The sequence below is a fragment of the Micromys minutus genome, assembly GCF_963924665.1.
Source record: "Micromys minutus genome assembly, chromosome: 1".
NCBI lineage: Eukaryota > Metazoa > Chordata > Mammalia > Rodentia > Muridae > Micromys > Micromys minutus.
In genome coordinates this window covers 198,523,473-198,549,119 of record NC_137969.1, presented here as the reverse complement: position 1 = coordinate 198,549,119, position 25,647 = coordinate 198,523,473, and the positions used below count along the sequence as shown (strand labels likewise).

At 39.0% G+C, this 25,647-nt stretch overlaps 1 protein-coding gene across 1 annotated transcript in view; it reads right to left on the bottom strand.

Annotated features, from left to right (window-relative positions):
• The window catches only part of AKAP6 (A-kinase anchoring protein 6), a gene marked incomplete at its 5' end in the record, with an annotated part of 305,320 nt that overhangs the window by 31,957 nt on the left and 247,716 nt on the right, over window positions 1-25,647 (bottom strand). The window lies entirely within an intron of this gene.

Here is a 25,647-nt window from a genome sequence, read left to right as displayed (position 1 = left end):
CTCTATTACCTAGAAAACAACAACAACAACCAACATTGGGCAATATTTCTCTTTCAATGCTTGATTAACAAAGCCATAATGTTCTTAAAACAGAAATCAAGATACGGGATCATCACTGCATAGTTTGCTTTTTGCTCTGTTTCTTTTAATAGATACTCACACCATTTAAAGAGGATATGCATGAATCAAAATAGCATTTTGCCCTCCAGAAGCATTTGTATTGCTGCGCTGACCCTAAGCTGAACAATTGAAGCAAAATAGTGGGTACATATGTCTAAAAATATTATATCCTTTCCTTGCCTACGGACAGTGTATAAGTGATATTCTAATTCAAAGCCTTCAGGAGAAATGATGATTATACCCACAACATCACTGAATTACTAATCTTCCTCCACTGCCACAATTGGACTGTTCCAACAGTTAACAGATTGCTTATTAATCAACAAGGGTAAACAAGACAATGCAATTTCATTTAGTGTGAGGGTTTTAATGCCTGAAAGTATTTGTGCTTAAAATGTTAATCTAGATAAGGCTTCATTAGAAGAAGTCTTAAAATGATTAAGTGCTGTTCACTGAATTGTGCTCAGAGTAGGAGAAGTCGATCAGCAGGTGGACATTTGATACAGATATTCCACTTACCCATAGAATGCATGCTATATCCATTTAAATGACCCTAACTCGGTAATATCTGAAATTCTATTATTTCTGTAATGAGAGAACCTATACCTTTAATATTTCTGAATTTTAAATAAGGTGAATGACAAATTCACAAACCTCTATTTATGGCAAAATATGACTAGGAATTTTATTATTCACATCGTACTGGTGCAGCTGTTTCAGCTGGGTTTACTGAACTAACCCTTATTTATTTTCCTAGGGTACATTACTATTTTCCTATATAACTCCCGACACCACCTTGGGTCTGACAAATTCCTTTATCGGTGCTATTCACCAGTTCAGTGCTGAGGAGTGGAAACCCCTCAACAAGCAAAGGTAAACTCAGAGCCTAGGAAAGCAATAATCCTGTTTCCCTTTCCTACAGCATTCTCCCAACTACCTCCTCAACCCCCAGACTTACCCCACCATAAAACACACACACACTCACATACACACCCACATCAACTTACTGTTTTAATCGACAACTGGACTACATGATGAAGCCCAGCTAATGCTTGCTCAAAATTGAATAATAAAAGAAAGTAGCATAATTATAGCCAATTCAAGTTGTTTCAAATGAGACCTACAGATGTGAATATTAATGACTTTCTTCACATTAATTTTAAAAAAGGACCAGAAAAACAATGAGGAGATATTTTTATGAAATTGGAATCTGCAAACCTTAGAAAACATAAATAAATATCATAATATAAATAAAATAACAAATAAATATTATAATAAGCTGCAAATCTATAAACCAACAAAAGGTCTCAACGTTGTTAGGCAAAGAAACAAAAATCACAACGAACAACACTAAATATGTTCATAGTGTTAGCTCAAGTCACGTCTGCAAAACAGCCCAGATGGGTTTCACAAAGTCCTCAAACATGGTATTTGAGGATGTAATAAATTTTCACGAAGATTATTGACCATGATGTTTTGAACATGTTGAGAATATATTGAATATCTACAAATCCCGTGAATCCGAATCTACATTTTAATGGAAACAAATTCAGATAAACACAAGGCCTTCAAAACTACACAAGCAAGGGGGAAGAGATGGGCTAGAGCTCTTGCTTTGCAAGATCAAAATCCCGAGTTCAAATTCCTACCATCCAATTAAAGGTGGGGCGTGGCTACATCTACCTGTAACCCCCTTACACATATGCATGCATACTCACATACAACTGGAATGTAGAGACAGGTCGTTCCTGAACGCTGACTTGCCAGGCAACCTAGCTGGAGCTGCATTTGGGCTGAGAGAGGAAGAGACCTCGCCTCATTAGGACGGAGAACAACAGAAGACACCTGATGTGCTCTTCTGGCCTCCTTGTGCAAACACATAAGTACATATACCCTCATGTTGATGTGCACTTCCAATACACACACATCATAGCCCACATACAAATAATGTTCTACAAATTTAAACTACAAAATCAGGTAGTGTTAACATTTTTTTGAATTCACAATTCTGTAGTTTTCACTTTAAATATCTAAAGGTTTTAGTGTACATTGTAGATTAAATTTTTTTCTGTGTGAACTGTTCAAAAGAAAAGAAAAATGTTTTATACTAAACACTTTTTCAATATTTCTTTATACCTACATACAGTTGATAACGTTCTCCTACATAAATGTGTTGCCCTGACAACCATCAAAATGTATTTATTTATAAATCACACATACTAAATAAAAGCGGTAGTTTGTTGGCAACATTCTTTAGAATCTATATTCTTCTACATTATTTTTTATAACAAACTTGAGATTCACATTCTTCCATATGTACTGAGAAATGTTAAATATAACTAATGGGGACAAATGATTATTATTATCTACTGCTTTGGGTTTTAAAGAAATGTACTTTGAAAACAGAAACTTTAGCTAAGAATTAAGGCACAGAAAAAGAAAAACATTCTTCTAAGACCTCCTCAAATCTGTAATGTTTATTCCACTTCCTGAGCCTCTGAACAGCACAGTGGCTAAGTCACCACTCCCTCTGTCAAGGAGTTGAGAAGCTAGTAGAGATAAAATACATGAGTATGTGTGCGTGTGCGCACCTGTGTGTGTGTGTGTGTGTGTGTGTGTGTGTGTGAGGGGGGGGGAAGGAAGAGAGAGAGACATACACAGGCATACAGAGACAGACAGACAGACAGAAACAAATGTGCTAGTAGGTTGCTACTGGGAGTTTGTGCATCTTTAAGGAAATGGCAGGAAGCAGGTGGTTCAAGAGGAGTGATGGCAGCTATGGGGTAGAGAGCCTGTAACCTTGGAGGTGGAGCACAGGCCTGCGATGGTAGAAGGTAGGAGTGCTGACTGTGTGAGGCAGATAGAGTGAGGCTGGGGGGCGGAGTTAATGGGAGGAAGATAGAGTGAGGCTGGGGGGCGGAGTTAATGGGAGGAAGATAGAGTGAGGCTGGGGGGGCGGAGTTAATGGGAGGAAGATAGAGTGAGGCTGGGGGGGCGGAGTTAATGGGAGGAAGATAGAGTGAGGCTGGGGGGGCGGAGTTAATGGGAGGAAGATAGAGTGAGGCTGGGGGGGCGGAGTTAATGGGAGGAAGATAGAGTGAGGCTGGGGGGGCGGAGTTAATGGGAGGAAGATAGAGTGAGACAGAGCTGGGAAAGGGGGAAGGCACTGAACCATGTGACCATGTGGAGTGATTGTCAGTGCAGCAATGTCACCAACTCTGAAGCACCTTCTAATGAGGTCACCCTGGTTCGGATGCATGGCCACACTACCTTCATGAAACAACAGAGTAAGAAAAGGCTGGGAAAGCAGTTTTGAAATGTGATTTTCACTATGTCTGACAAAGGGATTCCAAATGCTTTCCTACTGCCCCAGCCCTACTTCTTCAACACTTTCCTGTCACCTCTCAGTAGGACTGTCAGGATGCAGACTTGTATGCTACTCTCAAATGCCTATCTTTTGTATTCATTTTTGTAGAGTCTTCACCAAGTGTTTTCATGTTTCTAAAAGGCAGATTTGTAATAAACATGAAAAGATGATGATGATGATGATGATGATGATGATACTTTTATAATTTAAGGTTGAGAAGTAACCCTCTTTTCCTTAAAATAGCCAGGTGAATGTATTTGTTTGGGGTCATTTTATAAGGATGTTATAAATAAGCAGATGGCAGCTTGTCTCTTATTCATAAACTGTCAATTTGATTTTCAACTCACCAATGTCAATGTTCAAGATTTTTGGAGGAAATGCTTTCTTTTGTATATATTCTGACTTAATTAATTTTTTTTTCATATTAGTGAGCCAAATAAAAATTTAAAAAAACTTATCTTTTTGTGGTGCTTGGAATTGAACCCAGAGCCTCACAAACAGTAAGCAGTGCTCTACCATTCTTCACCAAGCCCATTCTGACATTCATCACTGGCTCTAGACTCTTAGCACTGGAGGGAAGATGCTCCTCGCCTCCACTCCATTATCACTGTGTTGAACACTTGCTTAAATGAGAACGTATCACATGAAAAGAAACATTTACTTGTGTGCACGCCTTCTTGATGTCAAACAAGTATTCTCTATCTCAAGAAGTGCAAATGAATGCAAACAGACGTACACTAAAGAACAAGTATTATTATAAGGAACTGTTATATTAAAACATGTGCTAACTAAGGAAATGAGAGAAAGGAGAAGAAAGGGAGTGTCTAAAAATACCCAAACTAAGTATATTGAACACAGAGAAGCAAGTGTAACTGGGGGAACTCAAAAGCACCATCTCCAGCATCTCTTGTACAAGTTTTGTTCAATGTGTTAACTCTACTGGTTGGGTCAACATGAGGCATGTACTGGGATGCTGGATCATCTGTTAAAACAAGGAGCTATGAAGCAGTCAGTGCTGTGTATGAAGGCAAACATTACTTCACCTTCTATACTGATCAACTGTTTAACAAAATGTGGTGTTTTGTATACGACAAGCTCAGGAATGAGGGAGTGGTTCGCAGACAGGACATGTGGGTGGCTTCAACCCAGTCTGAAAGAGACAACAGAATGGAACAATGACAGCCACACACAGGTGTGCTCTTGGTTAAATGGCACCAGGACAGAGGATCTCCTTTGGACAATTTCCTATACTTCTGACTTTGTTATTTTTTGTTTTTTGGATGCTTTACATTTTGCCATTTTGACTTATGGGGTGGCAATGTGCTTTGTATTCGTTATTTGCAGTAATGTTTTCCAGAACAGGAGACTTCAGAGTGTGCTCCCCAGATCTGGGAGTATTTGCATCAACCAGAAACTTAGAACTGCAAATTTTTCCCTGAGAATAATCCCAGAGAATCAGGAGGCAGAGGCAAGGGCATAGTAAGTTTAGGGTCAGCCTGAATAAATAATAAATTGTAGTGCAGCTGGGGCTACAAGGTTAGGTAGCATGTCAAGGAAGGAATAAACGAAGCTAGCCTGCAGATTCTTTGGTGCCGTTCACATGTTTATGGACCAGAGATACTGGAGCGAGGTCCAGTGAGCCTCAGCTCAATAAAGCTTTACAACTGATTGCAGCCTAAAGATTGAGAACACTATTATGTACAAAGCAGATTAAACTGGCTTTTGGCAGCTTGATTCTAGATCATTATCAGGGAGCAAAGTTTGGCAAAGGCTGCATGAATGATATTATTACAGCAGTAAGCCCTTGATGGGTATGAGTTGTGTGCCAAACACTGCACTGTCCATTGCAGGGTTACCAGTGGAGGATGCCAGGTCTATAACAAGATGCCTCCTGGGAGCTTGTACTATGGCTGGTTCTTCAAAGGAAGAGATATGAATGCAAGGCAAAGGTTTTTGATAATGCCTAATTCAAGAAGTTGTGAGAGGAGTGAGGCCATGACTCATGCCGACTGTATTATCTCTGGTTGCCGGCACTTGGCCTGGGAAACAAGAAAGGTCACTATTGGCTGGAAGAGACCGATTAGGATTCACGGGACTAGAGTGAGGCTTTTGAATGTTGGAAGGTGAAGGACACGATTAGCATTATAGAAGAAAAGTTGAAAAATCACAGTTTTGCCCTCAGCTTTTTTTTTTAAATCAAGGAGGTCACGAAGGGTACGACGATAATAATCACTAAGTTGTCCATCCCCCGCCCTCCAATGAAATTCTGGAGGGCCTCCTGTGAGCCAAGCGCTTTTCTCAGTGATACATACAGCGGTGCACAAGGTACACTCATTTGCGTTCATATAATTTACATTCTAATTTTCTGAGTGTGGATGGAAGAGGCTGGAAATAAATGCAAACACGAAATTATCATGTAACAACTGCAGAATAAAATAGGTGATACTTTAGATTGGATCATCAATAAAGCTTCTCCGAGGAGAAGACATCTTGTAATAAGTTCAGATATAAAACCAAAACGTAATTTAATGTTCTGATGTTGTAAGTCCTGAGCTAATGTCTGAATCAAGAATATTTTTTATGTTATAAAACACTTATTTGGTGGCTGGTAAGATGGCGTACAAGCCCAAAACACCTCTGGTACAAGTCTGATATTGAATTTTGGAACTCTTGGTGGAAATAGAGAACTTTCTCTCAAAGCTATCCTCTGACATTCACATCCATGCTTTATCATGAGCCTACCACACACACACACACACCCCACAAACAGACATTCACTAACAATAACAAATACATTAAAAAGCTGATTTTTATGAGTAAGCTTAGAAACTTATATTGTACAACTCTGGGTCAGTGAAAGACCAATGCACTCATAAGTGCAAAGCCAGGAGCACTTTGTATTTCTAAGGTAATAGCTAAAAGGTCTACTGGGATGGAATTACTGACACAGGCCTACAGACATCATTCAACAGATCAGACATCTCTAGGATAAAAGTAGTGGAGTCTGACTTTTCTCAAGGCCTCGTACTTCTGGATATACCATAACATATCCAGAGAAAAGAATACAGAGAAGCCTGGATCTAAAAGAGTTTAGACAAATATGGAAAATGAAGGCTATTAGTTGAATATACTTGTTGTGGCGATGCCATTTTTAATGTGTCTTATGAATTTCTCACATACAACTCTGATGCACTGGCAGACAACCAGAAGGCTCGATGTTCGGATAATAACCCCATATTGCACCAAAGATAATTCTGTTGATTATACATATCTGAATAAATACAAAATAAAAACAATGTCATATTTTCCTTAACTATTTTATCCACACACATTTGAACATAAATAATAATCATTAGGATTGCTTGTCAATTGTTCAAGTGCTATTCTTAACAATATTTTATGGGTTCTTTTCCCTAATCCTATATAGTTCTGAATAATTTTTGTGTGCATTTTTAATATTTACCTCTCTCTTTCTCTCTCTCTCTCTCTCTCTCTCTCTCTCTCTCTCTCTCTCTCTCTCTCTCTCTGTGTGTGTGTGTGTGTGTGTGTGTGTACCATTGTATATGTGTGGAGGTCTAAGAACAACTTGCAGGAGTCAGTTTTTCCTTCCACCACATCTCTTATGGGGATTGGACTGAGATCACCAGACTGACAATAAGCACTTTCACTCAGTCAGATGAAACTGAAAACTGATTCAGGAAAGACACTAACATTTAAAAAGAATGCTTGACTAGCTTGTAAGATTGTTACATTTCCAAACTGTCCTGCCCTAGGCTTTTAGCCAGAAGTGGCTACATGCATAAAGCTATATTTAGAGAGCCAACAACCTCAACCTTTTAGAAGTCCAATCTTATACGTATATGGAAGCCTTAAGACTTATAAAATGTGTAAAATATATTGTATTTGAATCTAAGATGGTTTTGATAGTATAAATGAAAAAATACACACTATTAATAAAACAAATATGTATGAAACAATTATTATAATGAACATTGTTTTAAGTGTCTGAGATTCGCCAGTGAACCATGTAGACAAATCCCATTTCATAGTGGAAGTACTCCCTTTTCTGAGAAAGATGTATATTACACAGATGGTAAAGAAGATAGAAACAAAGATAGAAAATGTTCTTTAGATAAATGATTATCAACATTCACAAAGGGTCAATAGTTATTTGAGTCCTGACAGCTCCATCCTGGCCAAATGTCTGCAAATGAGAATTTACATCCTAGAAGTATAAATACTTATTCAAAGTCATTATTCAAAGTAGACAAAATTTAAAGCATTGCAAATGACATGTGGCTGATAATTTACATATTTTAAATAAAATAAAATAAGTGGTGTCTGGGTGTTTTAACTGACTCCAAATTCCTAGAACAATGTGAGCCAAGCTCCATTGCAAAGTCTGGGACTCCATCTATACTGAAGCTAAATATTCTATAAGCATGCAGTGGAGTGCAAAAAATAGCAATTGAAAAATGACATGATTAAATGGCACGACATGCAATCATTTGCTCTCAATTATATCAATGTATCTTCTTCACTTCTAGGAGGCAGGCAGAAATATTGTTTTTTAAATGCCTCTATTAAATTGGTCACCAATAATAAAATAGATGAGAGTCCTAATCAGCTCATTTGCATAACATACATCACACACCACAAAACTCTTCTCGCCAAACAGTTCTCCTCGTAGATTTGTCTTCTGCTTGTCACAAGTCTTTGCTACATTAGCAGATTTTAAAAGCATAATACCGCCTTCAGGACCATTTGTAGAAAAATGTTTATGAAACTTTTCTAGTTAACCCTTGGCAGGATCCTTATTGCTAATTATGGAAAAGGTATTGATATAATATCTTGGCTGTCACATTCAATTACGGTGATAGAAGAAGCAGAGCCTTGGTCTGACATTTTGGAAATATCATCTAATTGCAAGTCAGAAACAGAGAATGACAGTTTTAAGTAGATTATAACTCCTTTCAAAATAGCAAAGTGGTTTGTTTAATATAAAAGCTAGATTTTAAAAATAGTACTAAAGTCTCCTGAATTAGCTCGCGAGGCACATCTCCACCAGCTCCTTGGAGAGTAGCTGGGTGGCATGCCCAAGGAGTGTTGAAATTATGTATAATTTAAGATTCAGATACTGATTCGTGTCTTAGAACCATATAAAATATAAAAGTATTTTCAGTAACTACCTTTATTTTTAAGAAAACCCATCTCCCTTCTGTTCTTCCACCTGACTAATAGAAAAGGCAGTGGGTAGCCTTCTATCTAGGGCCTGGCTTTTTAACCTGGAAATGATCTCAAATGGCCTCGCTATCTAGCATGCTTCCAAACCAATCGGAATCCCTATCGGTTACCAGAGTATGGTTACTACCGTGACTTCCTGGATACCGTCAGATGGATGGTGTTACTAAGTCTTAAACAAATATGCATAGTTATGTTTAATAAATCGTATCTGCATTTGTTATGAAATATATTAGTTTTAGTTAGTAAGCCATTTTTATTCCTCTTGGTGTTTTAGTTATAGATCAAAATAATCCAAGCGTTCTACAAAATGCTAACCTTCACTGTGCTAAACCATAAACGCTGCTGTTCTTCCTATGTGGCATTCTCTAATTTCTTTGTTACTTTCTTTACACTAGGTTAAGTACTTTTTAAATATGTTTGTTTTTAGAATAAAATTCAGTAGTTGTGTATTTAGTTCATATTCATGTGTAATTAGTAATATGTTATAAACCTCCTTTTCTAAATTAAAAACACTATTAAAATTCTAGACGTACAAAACAATATGAAGATTAAGTTACTCCAAAGGAAACTGTAATAGCTTACAGATTGCCTGTATCATTACTAAAAATGCTAGTATCTATTATACAGTCTCCCTGGAATAAAGAATGCACTTTTGGCAATAATCTTTTAAAAACATGTCCATTATTGTTAAGATGCTAAACTATTCTGCAATTACAGAAAGGAAACTTTTAGCAGTTGGGGGGGGGGGGAGAGTGCAGGGTGTAGATGAAACTTGGCCATTAGAACCCCAGACACACTCCCACAGTCGTTCTTTCTTAAGCAGAGAGGGAGTAATTATAATAGATTTTTACATAATTGTATTTTGAAATTTTATTTACAGTGCCCACAGAGGCTCCCTGTCATATTGATTGCATGGGAAACATTTTAGGCATTTCCGGATGGATGGAGGTGGCTTTCTTCTCTCAATCTCTTTCGGTCTCAGGGACATGCAATCATCTCTTCTTTTTTAACAGACCTTTAGATCAAAGGATACCCAAGGCAATATAGAGGGGAAGGAGGGAAGAATGCTGTGTGCCTAATGACAGTGAAATATACACTTGTTTAGCAAACTCGGTGAAAGAGGGTCATCACACAGGTCATACCTAAAGAATGGTATAGTATCAAGGAGGAAAGATGGCAAACATGTGAACCGTGCGAGCCAAGAGGCATTCATAGGGGAAACATGGAACATGCTGCAACCAGACTCATGAGAGACATAGTAGACCATTTCCTTTTGTATCTTGCTTAGCCCCAAGGCACAGCACCTTCTCACTCTTCCATCCATATGATAGATGACTATTCACTACCCCTTCCCTGGATAAAGCTCTACATTTTAGACTTTAATGCTTCCCATGAAGACCCCCCTGGACTCACCACAGGCTCACTTAATGTTACTTGAAGTATGACATCTAGGAATTAATGTTTTAGAAAAGCAGTCTAGTCATTCCAAAATCTTACTGATGGGAAATAAAAGGATTTAAGAACTCAAATGGTAAAAGGACAAAGAAGAAAGAGTGGAGCTGGGGGAAAACACTAACAAAGAAGAACGTGCAGGGGAGAAAGTCTCCCCAGTAGAAAAGCTCCTTCTTTATCCTTCTATTCCTCTTTGGCCTGCAGACATTGAGGTGGAGACAGCATCATTAGACTCCAGAACCCCATCCATTCTTAGCACACCTAAACTAAACAGTCATTTCCTATGTGACTACTTCTTATCTTTTTCCTTTGCATCTGTTTTATAGCCAGTTTTCAGTATTCTCAGAAACTCAGTAATGCCAACTGCACTTTTGGGATTATGTAAAAATATTTAACTTATAAGTAAGATAAAACTGTGCTTCCTTTATTTTGTAAGATGGTAGAGAGATGGTAAGCTTTAGCTAACTTGTAAATTACTTTGATTTATTAGTTTAAAACCACATCTCAGAACCTTGTGAAAAGAAAATGTAAGAACTACATTATTTATCTTAACAGCTAAAACAAAATAGAGTCCACAAGTCCAGGAACCTCTGCTATATATAACTAAGCTTTCTTTTAAAAGAATTTACTTTCTTAACTTCTAGGAAGAGGTACCACATATCTTTTCTGCAAGGAGAACCAAATATACAGAACATATACTCCAAATAGAGTGAGAGATAATATTTCATTTTGACATGTTGGAAGCTAGAAAAGGCATAAGTTATCTAACCACAAAGGAAGGATTAGTTTAACATTTGAAATGCCATTAGGAATGAGGAAAAAACCGCATCTGGTTAGTTGTTAGTATCCTAGTTCAACAAAAACCAGTTTTGTCACCTTAAGTAAATTACAAAAATATACCCACTCAGTAGTTCCCCTCTGAAAGGAAACCATCCTTTACCCTCTAACATATTCTGGCACCAGATATTATATAAATTTATATTTAGGAAAAATATACTATAGTGGCCTCTTTAAAAATATTATAAAACAAACTTTGAATAAGTTAGAAGCTAGCCGTTAACCCTATTAAAAAATGGGGTACAGAGCTAAACAAAATGTTTTCAGTTGAGGAACACCGAATGGCTGAGAAACATCTGAGGAAGTGCTCGACATCCTTAGCCATCAGGGAAATGCAAATCAAAACAACCCTGAGATTCCACCTCACACCAGTCAGATTGGCCAAGATCCAAAACTCAGATGACAGCAGATGCTGGCGAGGCTACGGAGAAAGAGGAACACTTCTCCACTGTTGGTGGGGTTGCAAGCTAATACAACCACTCTGGAAATCTGTCTGGCGATACCTCAGAAAATTGGATATAGTACTACCTGAAGACCCAGCTATTCCACTGCTGGGCATATAACCCAGAGACACTTTAATACACAACAAAGATATATGCACCACAATGTTCATAGCGGCTCTATTTATAATAGCCAGAAGCTGGAAGGAACCCAGATGTCCTTCAGAAGATGAATGGATACAAAAATTGTGGTACATATACACAATGGAATACTACTCAGTCACCAGAAACAATGACTTAACCAAATTCTTAAGAAAATGGCTGCATCTAGAGAATATCATCCTGAGTGAGATAACCCAGTCACAAAAGAACAGACATAATATGCAGTCACTGATAGTGGGATGCTAACCCCAGAGGCTTGCACTCCCCCAGAAACAACTCACAGACTGTTTGAAGTCCAAGAAATAAAGAAAACAAAACAAAACAAAAAAAATATTTACAAAACAAGAAAACTTTAACTATTTCCATGTTACACTTTATTTTACATGTACTTTATGCTCATTGTAACTATTAAGTTTTCAAGGCATACTATCAAACCTTGAAAAAAATCAAGTACTGACTAAAGAATATATTCATATAGTTTTATGTAAAAATTATGTTAAAATCTGAAAAATAAGTACTGACAAAAATGTATAATTTTAAGCAAAAAATGTTTAAAATCTGTACATTTATCTTTGTTTTGTAAAATAAAGTTGTTTTAAAAAAAAGAAGCTAGCCGTTATCTTTCGTGAAGAATGATTGGATTATAGAGGTATTATAGTATAAATTTTCTACCTACTATTATTACCTTGTTCTTTTCACTGCTATTGGCTATAATTATAGCAGCTGCTGCTTCTGGATAATGCCCTATACTGGCTAGTTTTATGTCACCTTGACACAAGCTAGAGTCCTTCAGAAAAAGTATCCTCACTTGAGAAAATACCTCCATCAGATGGACCTATGGGTAAGCCTGTGGGGTGTCTTCTCGACTGATGATTCATGTGGGAGAGCCCAGACTAGTGTAGGCTGTGCCACTGCTGAGCTGGTGGTCTTAGATACTGTAAGAAAGCAGGCGAGAAAGTAGTGAGGTGTAGGCCAGTAAGCAGTGCTCCTTCATGGCTTTTGCATCAGCTCTTGCCTCCAGGTTTCTGCCCTGCTTGAATTCCTGCTCTGATTCCCCCCAACACCCCCGCAATGACAGGAAACTGGAAGTATAAGGTGAAATAAACCCCTTTCTTCTGTCTTAGTCACTTTTCTATTGCTGCAATATTATGACCATGGAAAACTGTAAAAGAAAGCATTGTCTTACAGTTTAAGAAGTTTAGAGGCCATGGCCATAATGGCAGGAAGCATGGCAGCAGGAAGACAGGGATAAGGCTAGAGCAATAGCCGAGAACTTACATCTTACTCCATAAGCATGAAACTAAAAGTAGCAACTGGAAATGGCTGGGCTTTTGAAACCTCAAAGCTCATGCCAGTGCCATGCCTCCTCTTGCAAGGCCACACCTCCTATCCTTTTCAAATAATTCTATCAACTGGGTAACAACTGTTCAAGCACATGAGCTTATGGGAGCCATTTCACTCAAACTACTATTTTACTTCCTGTCCCCAGAGGCTTAGGACCATATAATGTAAAATGTATTTAGTACAACTACAAAAATCCCTATAGTCTTTCACAGTCTCAACACAGTTTCAAAATTCAAAGCCTCTTATGAAAATAAAGGAAATCTTGTAACAATAATTTTTTTAAAAATAAAAAAAGCAAATAACACACTTTTAACGTACAATGTCACAGAATCTACATAACCCTTCCAAAGTAGGGGGAGCATGAGAAAAAGCTGGATCAAAGCAACACAAAAAACTGAGCAGAGCAAACTCTAAATCCTATAGTTCCATGTCAGACATCAAAGGGCTTAGATGCTCTGCTTTCTCAGCTATGCTGACTGAAACACACCTCTCTCTCTTGGAATAGTTTCCCTCCCCATCTGCAGCTTGGTTTGATATATTACTCTTAGCTCTGGTATCTCCAATATCTTAGGGTCTCTAGTGCAGTACAGGGTTCATTTCGACATCTTCAGCAGTAGCTACTCCATGGAGATACAGGACTCCCTTGCCACACATCTGGTCCAAGAGGAAGATTCTACAACCCCTTTACATTTATGACTCTAAAGCCAGAAGCTCAGGGCTGATGCTTCCAAGTTCAGCTGTCTGCTTGGAATAGAACTTGCTCCTTGAATTACATTTGCCCATGCTTTCTTTTCTTGCATACTTTTTCCTTTCTATAAGTCATAAGTTTAGCCAGGTAGGTTCTTACCCCCAGGGAATAAATCAGTCCCTTTTTTTTTTATTTTTTATTTTTTATTTTTTTGCAATAAGAACTCTTTGTCTCATTGAGCATAAACTTTGGTGCCGAGATTAGATTCCCTCTGGCTTTTCTTTCTTCCTCAAACTGCACATTTTGTAGCTCTTTCTTCCTTATTTGTTCTTTTTCACTGTAGCTCTGTATAAGAGCAATCACTAGTAAACACAGGACAGAGTCACCAATAGGCTGTCTTGGAACATCCTCTGTCAACGAAACTAGTTTAAAAACTTTCAGTTTAGCTTCAGACAGACTTTTTATGACAAGTGCAGAAAATATCCAGATTCTTTGACAAAACATCACAAGAATGGTGTCTAACACCATTGATGATATTCTTCCCCTGTGAAACTTCTAAAGCTAGGCCTGCATAGTCTACATTGCTCTCTTCCAAGCTCCTCCTAGGGTGGCTCATTCAGCCCTGCTTAAAGCATTCAACGGCCTTCCTATTCCAAAGTTTCAAAGTCTTCCATATTTTTTTTCTAAAGAAACAGTACAGCAGAGTCAGGCCAAACACAGCAATACCCTACTTCCTGGTACCAACTTCTCCAACTGATACTAAGTAAGAAAAGTCTTAGTTACTTTTCTATCATCACGATAAAACACCATGGCTAAGGCAATTTATAGAAGGAAGAGTTTATTGGGGGCTTACAGATTCAGAGGGTTTAGGTTCATGATCACCATGGCAGGGAACACGGCTGCAGGCCAGTAGGAATGGTGCTGGAGCAGTAGCTGAGAGCATGGCTTGATCCACGAGCAGGAAGCAGAGAGGGTAAGTGGGAATGGTGTCATCTTTGAGATCTCAAAACCTTCCCTCAGTGCAATGACTTCTCCAACAATGCCACACTTCCCAAACAGTTGCACCAACTAGGGGCCAAGTACTCAACATATGAGCCTATGGAGGCCGTTGTCACTCAGATGACCAGACCTCCCCTCGTTGCTCTTATGTCATAGCTTTGTATCATAGCAATGTGGTATTCTATCACAGCAATAGAAAGCCTATCTAACGCATGTACATTGCAGCTATCTCAAGAAAGCCATCCCTTGATACTGTCATATTCTATACATTATAATGGTATTCTAGCATCTTCAAAGTCTAACTCTAAATAACTTCACAGTGAAAGACATTTGCCTAAGAGACACATAGAAAAATGAAAAGCTTCCATTGTTTTGTTGGTAAACCTCTGAAGTTTGTTGCACTGGTATTTTATTGGGAATTAGGGTGACAGGGTTGAATGGATACTGATTGGTTTTCTTGGTGTTCTCAGCTGACAGAGCACTGAATGGATCATAAAGTATCCCTCCAGTTCCTAAAAATCATGTTTCCTAGTCATGAACAGAGGACAATAAAAGATGTTTTAGGAAAGAAGTACAAACAGAGCTCAAAAGTCAAGCCACTTCCTAATCTATGATTCTCAGAGGAGATTTCAACACAAGTCCTATCATTCTATTTTTATACTAGCCTCATGAAATCAAATTCTGAGAAGAAAAAAATCTCATTGAAGAGGAAAATGTGGCATTCTAAATGTATAGTGTATAATTCAGGATTAATCAACAATTTAGAATATCAGTAAAGTGAAGAAAAAAAATTTCAGATAGAATAATGATTTATGCCTCAGCTGTATCTTAGAGAGGCTTGGAGAGGATTAATGAGCTAATGTCTCTAAAGCTCTTTAAGCGCCTCGTACGGAGCTGCAACACAAACACAAAGTGAAAGATTACAGCATACTCTATGCCAGCGTGGGCTCCTGAGAGTGCAGCCCCTGAAAAGTAGAAGCTGCTGAGGGTCATGATGGTAAATCTCCGAGTCCTGATGTCAAGGGAATCCTGGTGTGTGTCATATGTTTACTTCTGTTTAAAGCAGCACTTGGTGGCTGTAATAAGCATCTCTAAATTCCCCATTAATCATGATGTCCTTTGTGAAGATCATTTTATTTCTATTTGTCAAATCAGATAGGCTTATTATGCATATTTTACAAAAATAAAGCACTTAGACTGTTGCAGAAATGTATGTGATGATCTACAAAGAGCTACTGGACATTACTGGATTGGGACCTGGGCTGGAAGTAAGGAGAGGCAGTCTCCGGTTCTTGGGTACTGAGAAAGTCACTGACAACATCAGAGGCTTGGCTTCTCTTTGGAACAAGGCACAGGGCAAAGTGTTCCCAGGTCTCACCTAATGGGGAAACACTATGACTCATTCTGCCCTTGTTGAAGATTTACCGACTCCAAGGTATTGACTACATTGTTGTAAAACAAGATCAAGGTTGTTCTCTCTGCTAGCAATACTATAAAGTCCTTTTAATTTGAAGTTTAGTAAAAATTAAGTACATAAAACCTCCAGAAACTTTCTTCTTTTTTTTCTCCCTCTCTAGAATTTTACACATGCGTATGGCATTCTGTTCTTCAGACCCTAATTTACTACAGAGCTCAATGTAGAGTCACTTATGTGGGAGGAGAAAGGGCCTAGGAGGGACGAGTGAGGATAATGGGCAATTGATAATTCTGTAAAAGACATAAATTCTGACATTTAAGGAAAGATTAAATATTAGTCTTTTTTTATCAAACACTGTAAAACTTTTGCTTAAGACAAGAAATTTAAATCTTTTTATTTAACTTTGTAAAACATTTCTGAAAATGATTTAATGCACCGATCTTATAAAGCCTTTTATCCCCCTGCTACATTCTCTGATGACTGGTGTGGCCAGACCCCACCTGCACCACACACCACCACCACCACCACCACCACCACCACCACCATCATCACCACCACCACCACCACCACCACCACCACCACCACCACCACCATCACCACCACCACCACCACCACCACCATCATCACCACCATCACCACCACCACCACCACCATCACCACCACCACCACCATCACCACCACCACCACCACTACCACCACCACCATCACCACCACCACCACCACCACCACCACCATCATCATCACCACCACCACCACCACCACCACCATCACCACCACCACCACCACCACCATCACCACCACCACCACCACCACCACCACCATCATCACCACCACCACCACCACCACCACCACCACCACCACCACCACCATCACCACCACCATCGCCACCACCACCACCACCACCACCATCACCACCACCACCACCACCACCACCACCACCACCACCACCACCACCGCCACCATCACCACCACTCTCCTTCATTTCCTAACTGATTCTTTAGAGACTAGCCAATCACAAAAAAGCTGTGAGGTTGGACCCCAGCCAATCAGGAAAAGATACAGTCACCTTCTGCCAAATCCTGTCCCTGTGTCTAGGGCACCCTTTTGATCAGAGATAATTTTGTTTTATTGAGACACTGTAGTTGGAATGATAGTCTCTTTCTTTATAACTACGATTTCTAACAACATCAACAACACAAAATGTGGGAAAATTTAAAATGTGTAATTTTTTTTGTTTGAGAGCAAAGTTATCATTTAAAAGTAGATCTTGTAACATAAATGTTTTGTTTGAGCTTTATGCCAATAACAAAGAAAAACCTGTAGCAGACATAAAAATAAAGAAAAGGGAATCATGCAAACTATTAAAAAGGCACGTCACAGAGGAAGACAACTTGAATCAAAGAAACTTCAAAACAATTCAAAACAAAACAAGCAAGCAATGAGAAAAAGGAGCAGTGAGCAGTTACCTATATCAATAATTAGTTTAAATGCAAATTATCTAACAAAAAGGCAGAGTGACTGTCTTAGTCAGGTTTTCTATGCCTTCACAAAACATCACGACCAAAAAGCAAGTTGAGGAGGAAAGGGTTTATTCAGCTTACACTTCCACATAGTTGTTTATCACCAAAGGAAGTCAGGACTGGAACTCAAGCAGGTCAGGAAGCAGGAGCTGATGCAGAGGCCATGGAGGGATGTTACTAGATTGCTTCCCCTGGCTTGCTCAGCCTGCTCTCCTATAGAACCCAGGTCTATCAGCCCAGGAATGTCACCACCCACAATGGGCTGGGCCCTCCCTACTTGATCACTAGTTGAGAAAATACCTTACAGCTGGATCTCATGGAGGCATTTCCCCAACTGAGGCTCCTTTCTCTGTGATAATTTCAACTTGTGTCAAGTTGACACAAAGCCAGCCAGTACAGTGGCCAAACAGATTAAGAAAAACAAGATACAATTTTCTGCCTATAGAAGATTCACTGTGGCTTTAAACACACAAAAGAAGGGAAGTGAAGGGTTGGAAGGGACCAGCCTGGTAAATATTGATGGAAGAGGGTGGAGAATCTGTACACTTACTTCATACAAAGTAGGCCTTAAGCAAAAAACTGTGACAAGTGACCTAATGTCACTTTATAACAACAGTTAATTCCCCCAAAGGGATGTAACAATTATAAATAGTTAAATATATAGGTGAAATGTAACAGAAATGAAATATATTAATGCATTAACAATCATGGGCTTCAATACCCCCATTTTCAACAGTGGAAAGATCCAGACAGAAAATCAGTAAGAGTACAGTGAACTTGAGTTACATGAAAGGCCACAGTGATGTGAAACAGAGCATCTACTCAAGTACACAGAAATATCGTTCCTTTAGAGCATTTACTAGACCAGAAAACAACTCTCAGCCAATTGAAGGAATCTGAAATTTGGACAAATGTCTTTGTATGAACTTCTAGGGTATGACATAAAAAATTAGAAATAGGGGGAAAAAACTCATAAACACACAGAAATTAGACAACATATTTTGAAATTAGTCAAAGACAACACATTAGTCAAAGAGAAAACAATTGTGTGTTTACTAAAAGTCTTGTTTCAGTGTGGGGTGGATCAGAGACAGGATTGTTGGGACGTACTGGCCACTAGCCTGGCTTTCAGGTTCAGTGAAAGAGTCAGTCTCAAGGGAAACACATAGGGCACACAATAGCACAGCTATACACATGAATTTGCAGTGGCTGGGACTTCATTTGCTCAAGATCAAGCTAGTCAAAGTCCCATTGTAAGGGAGGATAGTTCATAAAGTCCCACCCCTTTCTGAATGGCTTCAGAAATGCAGACCCCGAGAAGATACCCAGGTTCCAATAGATGGCCACACATTTCTGGACACTCAGAACAAAAGAGATTGAGTAGGTATTGACAGACAGACAGATGGACAGACAAACACAAACATACATACATAAATGATAGATAGGTAGGTAGATATGATATGATATGATATGATATGATATATAATTGACCTAATGAAGTTGGGAGAAAAAAATAATTGGAAGAATAAGGGAGTCCTTGAAGGGGAGGCGATGGAGAAAAGATTTGATCAAAGTATTTTATATGCATATTTTTTAAAAGTACTGAGAGAGAAGTGTTTCAGAAATAGAAAAGAAGTGACTCTCAAGTGTTCTGTCTAGGAGTTAGAAAAATGACTCAGCTGCTAAGAGCGCCTGTTCTTTTTCCAGAGGACCTGGGTTCAATTTCTTGTACTCCCATGGCATCTCACAGCCATGTCCCATTCTAGTTCCAAGGGATCCAATGCCCTCTTCTGGCCTCCACAGGCACCAAGCATACAAGTGGTACATATACATACATGTAGGCAAAACATCCATACAAATACATTTTTCAAAATTAAGAAAATTTTAATTTAAATGTTTCTTTACTGTGTGTGTGTGTGTGTGTGTGTGTGTGTGTATGTGTATACACACCATGGTGCTTGTATGTAGGTAAAAGGACAATACATGATAATCAGTCTTCTACTCCTACCGTGCACATCCCAAGAGCACAGCTCAGATCATCGGGATTGCCAGTTAGTGTTTTGACACGCAGAACCAGCTGATTGGGCTTTACTTTTTAAATTATTATAAAATGCAATACAGTGCCAAAAAGGAATCCTTGAACACATGAATAAAGATCTAATTGTGTCACTAGAATAAAAACTATAGTTAACAATCAAATCTTAGAAATGTCAGTGACAGTTGAAACTGAGGCATATATGGAAACAAAGCTCAGTGTCTTTGCATTAATACCAGATTCTCTAAGTAATCAGTTCATTTATAACCCTGTAAGAACTGCAAAGATTTTAACAAGCTTTTTGATTCACTAAAGTGTCTGCAAACAAAAAACACCCTACACTCCAAAATGTTTAAACATAGCAACGCCGTATGCTTCATGTTTTGCTAACACACATCCTAGACCCTGCTACATGGTCTTTGATGACTATTTATTGAATGAGGATATGAAGAAATGGAATGCAAGGGGTGATCAGCGACCCTCATCAAGAAAGTCTGATGAACTGACTTAGTTTCCTTATTGGAAGATGTGCACCCAGATTTGTCAAGAATGCAATGTATAACAAACTTACTTAAAATAAACAACAAATTGGGTAACAAGGACAGACATGGATATCCTAAACTATTTGTGATTTTATGTGTTTGTGTGCATGTGTGCATGCATGTAAATGTGCATGTGTGCCTGTGTGTGGGGGTGCGGAGAGGGGTAAGGGACTTGAAATCACTTAAGAAATGCAAGCATAGCAGGCTAAGCTTCTTTATCAGTTTGGTCATTAATTTTAATCCAGAGTTTTCCATCTTTGCTTTTTATAAGCCTATCCAATGTTTTTCTTACTGCATTAGCAGTTTATTCGTGGAATTCTTTGTATTTTAGAAATGACTCCAACAAGTTCATGATGATTTATAAAACAACAACAAAAAAAATATTGATGTTGTCAGTACAGCCATCCAGGCTAGAATTGATGACTAGGAAGACAACTTCCTCCTTGACTTTAGTTCAGAATCAGTATTCAAGTTTTAAAACTAGTGTTTGGAAAGATTGTAGAAAGAAAGGAGTAAGGTTGCCACCATGACAACAGAGGCAATAGCCCAGCATCTTTGGTACTGAAGATGCCATTCCCTCTTCATGGATCATCTCAAAGGAGGATGCAAGAGTTCTCTATGCAGAACTGACTATATCAAATGGAAGTCTGTGCCAAGCTAGAAGTGATGTTTAGGGGACTTACATAGCTCAATTAGTCTGAACCTCTTTAGGTAGTTCAACATCTTCTAGGGAGCTTGGCTTGCTCAACAGCATCTCTTAGCAGTTCTTCCTACTTATTTAAAATGCTTGGGGAAGAAGGATCCTGTAGAAGCCAGTCAATTTTAGGGACTTCCTGAAGCCTTTGGCTTGGTTTCTTGTGCTTAATAAACTTGCCCAAATGATGGAATGTCTGGTTTGCTCTTGGAATATCCTGCATCTTAATTAACTTTACTCCAAGGTCGAGGGCTTTATCACAGAGAAAGTTGCTATGCAACAGTAGTATTTCTTGTTTTGGTCTGTCTTTTCATTTGTTTGCTTCTTTGGTGTTGTTTTGTTTGTACATTTTAAGACAGGGTCTTACAATGTTGCCCAGGTTGACCTCCAATTTGTAACCTTCCTGACTCACTCTGTTGAGTACGAAGATTGCAGGCAGATGCTATCACATCCGAGAAGGGTGACGTTTATTTTCAAAGTGACCACTTGTCACTGTTGCACAGTTCATAGCTAACCTTAAATTCTTTTAGAAGGTATACTCCATAACTTTTCATCTCTATGACAAAAGACATTGGCACGGATGTCCTTTAGATATGTGTATTAACCTCTTTCCTCATATCTGTGAATAAACACTGGACAGAAAGAAATGTCTGTTACAGAAAATGATTGAGACTTCCTCTCTTGGCAGTGGGAGCTGGTGGGAGCCACTCGAGGCTATGACTGTAGTACCTTAAGTGTACTTGCTCACATGTGGAAGGATGGAGAAGCAAGGGCTAAACATCAAGCTGGGCTAGGCCGTACACCTCAGGGTGGCCCTCACTGACTCTCTTCTTGGATCTAAAGCCCATTTCCTAAAGATTCTGCAGCTTCTTAAAACAATGCCAGCAGCTGTTGCTGGACCTTTCACATTCAAAACACCACAGCTGGTCACCGAGTATTCAGAGACAGAGCAATAGATCCCATCTCAATATTATCTTCTATAAGGAGTGGATAACAAACCCTATTACCCACCTCAGGAAGGTGATGAGGATTAAGTAAGCAACTGCAGACAAAACACTTAGAAATGGCAATTTGGATATAAATACTCAGCAAGTATTGGCTGTGGTTATAGTATAATGCTATGGCCATGTTCTCTCTCCTCCCTCCCTCCCTCTTCCCCCCTCCCCCCTGTCTCTATGTCTGTCTGTCTGTCTGTGTGTGTGTGTGTGTGTGTGTGTGTGTGTGTGTGTGTGTGTAGCAGGTACATGTGTGCATGTGTGGAGGCCAGAGGATACATCACTGTGCTGCTCTATTACTGTTGGCCTTGTTTCCTTAAGGCAGAGTCTCTCACTGAACCTGAGTTTGCCTTTCTCAACGGGACTGGAGCCCCAGTGAGCCTCCTGTAAGTCTCTCTTCCCACCCTTATCTCTGGGATTGCTGATACAAAGCTACAGTGAATCTTCATGGAGATGTTGGGGATTTGAATTTAGGTCCTTACATCCATGGCTATCTCTCCATCCTGGTTTCTATTTCTCAGGTACTTAGAAGCGGCCATTTCTGCATTGGTGGTTGTTAAAGTCTAACACATGGTCAAATAAATATGGCCTTTAGGTCAAATCTAGTCTACTGCTTATATTTATAAAGACTGTTAAAATCAATCTACCACACACCTTATTTGTTACTTAATAAATCGACTGTGGCTGCTGTTGCATCATATATTACTTAGCATTTTTGTGAAAAAGTACTTTGGGAAGAAAACAAAGTTTCCACATTCTCTGAAATATCAATGAGCGACACAGTGGGTAACTACTGGAATCTGCATCCACAGAGCATTGCTTTTCCTCCCTTGTTGCTGTCTGTCTGTCTGTGTACTCAAACAAGTCATATCTATTTCCCACAACTCAAGTTCTTCATTCATAAAAATAAATAAGTGCACATATAAGAAGGTAATTAGTAACAGATATGAACGTGGTCAGACTTAGAATCTGCAAATCTACAGCATTAGATGCTGAGGTCTGTTTCTTTCATGTCCCCTTATGGGTGACAGCATTGTAGCAGGCCTAGTCTCATTCCCCTTCCCAGACTGGTTCTGGGCCTAGGCCAATGCTGTGGGTTTCTTTAGCTGGTAATAGACAGTTTGTTCCTAATTTAGAGTCTTTATAATAATGAATATGATTTGGGAATACAAGGAACATATGATTAAGTAATTATATTCCTTTCTCTCTGAAGGGTCATGGTAAAAAGGCAGTGTCTTCTAGCCAATGGCATTGAAGTTACACTCTCTGAGTGGTGAGGGCCCTTTGCCAGTTGGCCTCATTAAGTCCTCAACATGTGCTCCCATGCTTTCTTGTAAAACTGTGTTCAGTCCTCAACAATGTTATATTTCCAGCCCAGGGCTTTGGGTTCTTCCCTTCATGAAACCCCTTTGCTGGCTTAGATTCTACATTGTACAGAATTTCTCTTGCGTCTAATCCCTCATCACCCACAATGACTGCCACTCTTACTTAGGGTTTCATCACTGTGAAGAGAAACCATGACCAAGGCAATTCTGAATAATGAAAACACTTAGTTGGGGCTATCTTACAGTTTCAGAGGTTTCGTCTATAGCATGGCAGAGTGCAGGCAGACATGGTGCTGGAGAAAGAGCCGAGAGTTCTTGATCTGAAAGCAGCCAAGGCAAGACTGTCTTCCGAAGGGAGCCAGGAAGGTCTCTCTTCCTTGATGGACAGAGCTTGAGTACTGGAGCCCTCCAAAGCATACCTACACAGTGAAACACTTCCTCCAACTAGGCCACACCTACTCCAACAAGACCACACCTCCTAATAGTGCCATTTCCCATGGGCTATGACTATACAAACCACCTCACTGCCTTACAGAAAAATAATCTAGAATTGCTTTTTCCTTTTTTTTCCAAGAAAACCTTAAAACCCTGATCTCTTTTCTTATCTCACATCTAACTGAATAGGAAACAGTTCTGTCTACAAAAGGATGGACTTTTCTTTCATACATAGCACCTTTCTGTCTTCTGGATCATGCGCTGGGGGAAATCAGTAAAGCCTTGTGGTTTCAGAGAATGACAAGTCATAGAGATAAGGTCTGGAGGTAAAGGTGTCTTCTGTGCAGCCATGATGGTAGACATGGGGATCCAGCAGAACAGCAGAGCATGCTCCTTCACAAGCCAAGCAAGCTCCTCCCAAGTAAAGCGTGCTCCTCTGCATAAAGAGTCTTCATTCCTCCCTGACCTGAGTGGTTTTAATGCATGTTTTCTTTAGATTTCTTGTAAGCAAAAGCTTTTATTCTGTGTATGCTTGTTAAAATTATGATTTTTTTGAGACACCATACACACTTTTATACTAAATTAAAAACATTTGATTCCGTCTTTCCAATGAATCTGGTAAGGCACAGAACTCTTGATTAATTATACGGGAAGTACTGAAAGAAACTTGCAAATAGCTTATAAATATTAAAATTTTGGCTATGGAATATGTTTATTCCAACAGATATGTATAAATTTTTCTTCAAAAGAAAACAACAACAAAAAGAGTGTTATGTGAGATCCTTAACTTGTCTACTCAGACTCCCCTTGGCCAACATTAGGAACTTAGCTTAGCAGTAGAGAGGCTAGCTGTTGAGCATACACAAGAACTGTGTTCCATCCTGGCTGTCATAAAGAGAAAAAAGTGAGCTTTTAAGTCATAAAGGGCTCTTGCTCTTGCCTTCTTGCTCCCTCTCTGTCCTCTTGCCCCCTCCTTCCACACCCCCCGCCCCACTGTGTGCTCATGGCTGGCCTCTACTTTTCTACTCTCTTTTTCTCTGCCTTCCTCTGCCTCTATTGCCCTCTCAACTCCCCTCCCATGCCCTTAATATACTCTATTCTATACTTAAGAAAAATCAGTCATAAAGGAAACACATGGGGGCTCCATGATCTCCAGAGATCTAAAGAGTTCCACCTTAGAACACGGCACATAGCAAAGGACACTGATAGAGAAAAATCAGCAACAACAAAACCAATCTTGACATAAACACTTCCTATGTACAATATCTAAAGCTAAGGTTTAGGAATTAAAAACTGAAGAGGGTAACAAAACTACAATAAGGAAATAATGGAATGTATGTTTCTCCTTCCCTTTGAGTCACCTGTTATGGAAGAATACTTAGGAAATGTCAGTTAAGATCAATTTTACACAGTAATTCATCCAAAGATCATTAGAGCCAGACAGCCCTGGATTTCAATATAATGCTACATTGCTCATTAAAGATGACCTTGGACACACAAAATATAACTTCCTTGTGCCTCTGTTTCTTATAACTCAAATCAAGATTCTCACAGCTAATTCATTGGTTTGCTGTTAGGATTAAATGAGATATATTTACATATTCAAAATGAAGAAGTTGAGTTTTCAAAGAAAGCACATTATGACCACAGCCAACACTGTGAATGACCTTTGCATTATAATCGTTAATGAAGAAGGAAGTCCTAAAGGGTAGCTTACAGCATGAATATCTTTGTAATAAAGTGAACCACAAGTAACATTGAGGAATTCAGTTCAACTACAGGAAGCTTTCTAGAATGAATACTGGGCTTGGTGCCACAACATCAGTTTTACATGATTGGTTAAGGTTTTACGTTTTCTTTAGGTTAGGTAATTCTCTGAAGTTATAGAATTTAAAAATAGCTTTAAAAAGAGAGAGAAAGACTGGAGTGTAAACACAGATAACTCAACAGTTAGTGGCTGTAAAAACACTGCAAAGACATATCACTGAAGAACAGAAGGAAACAGGACAGAGGCATGTACCAGCCCCTGCT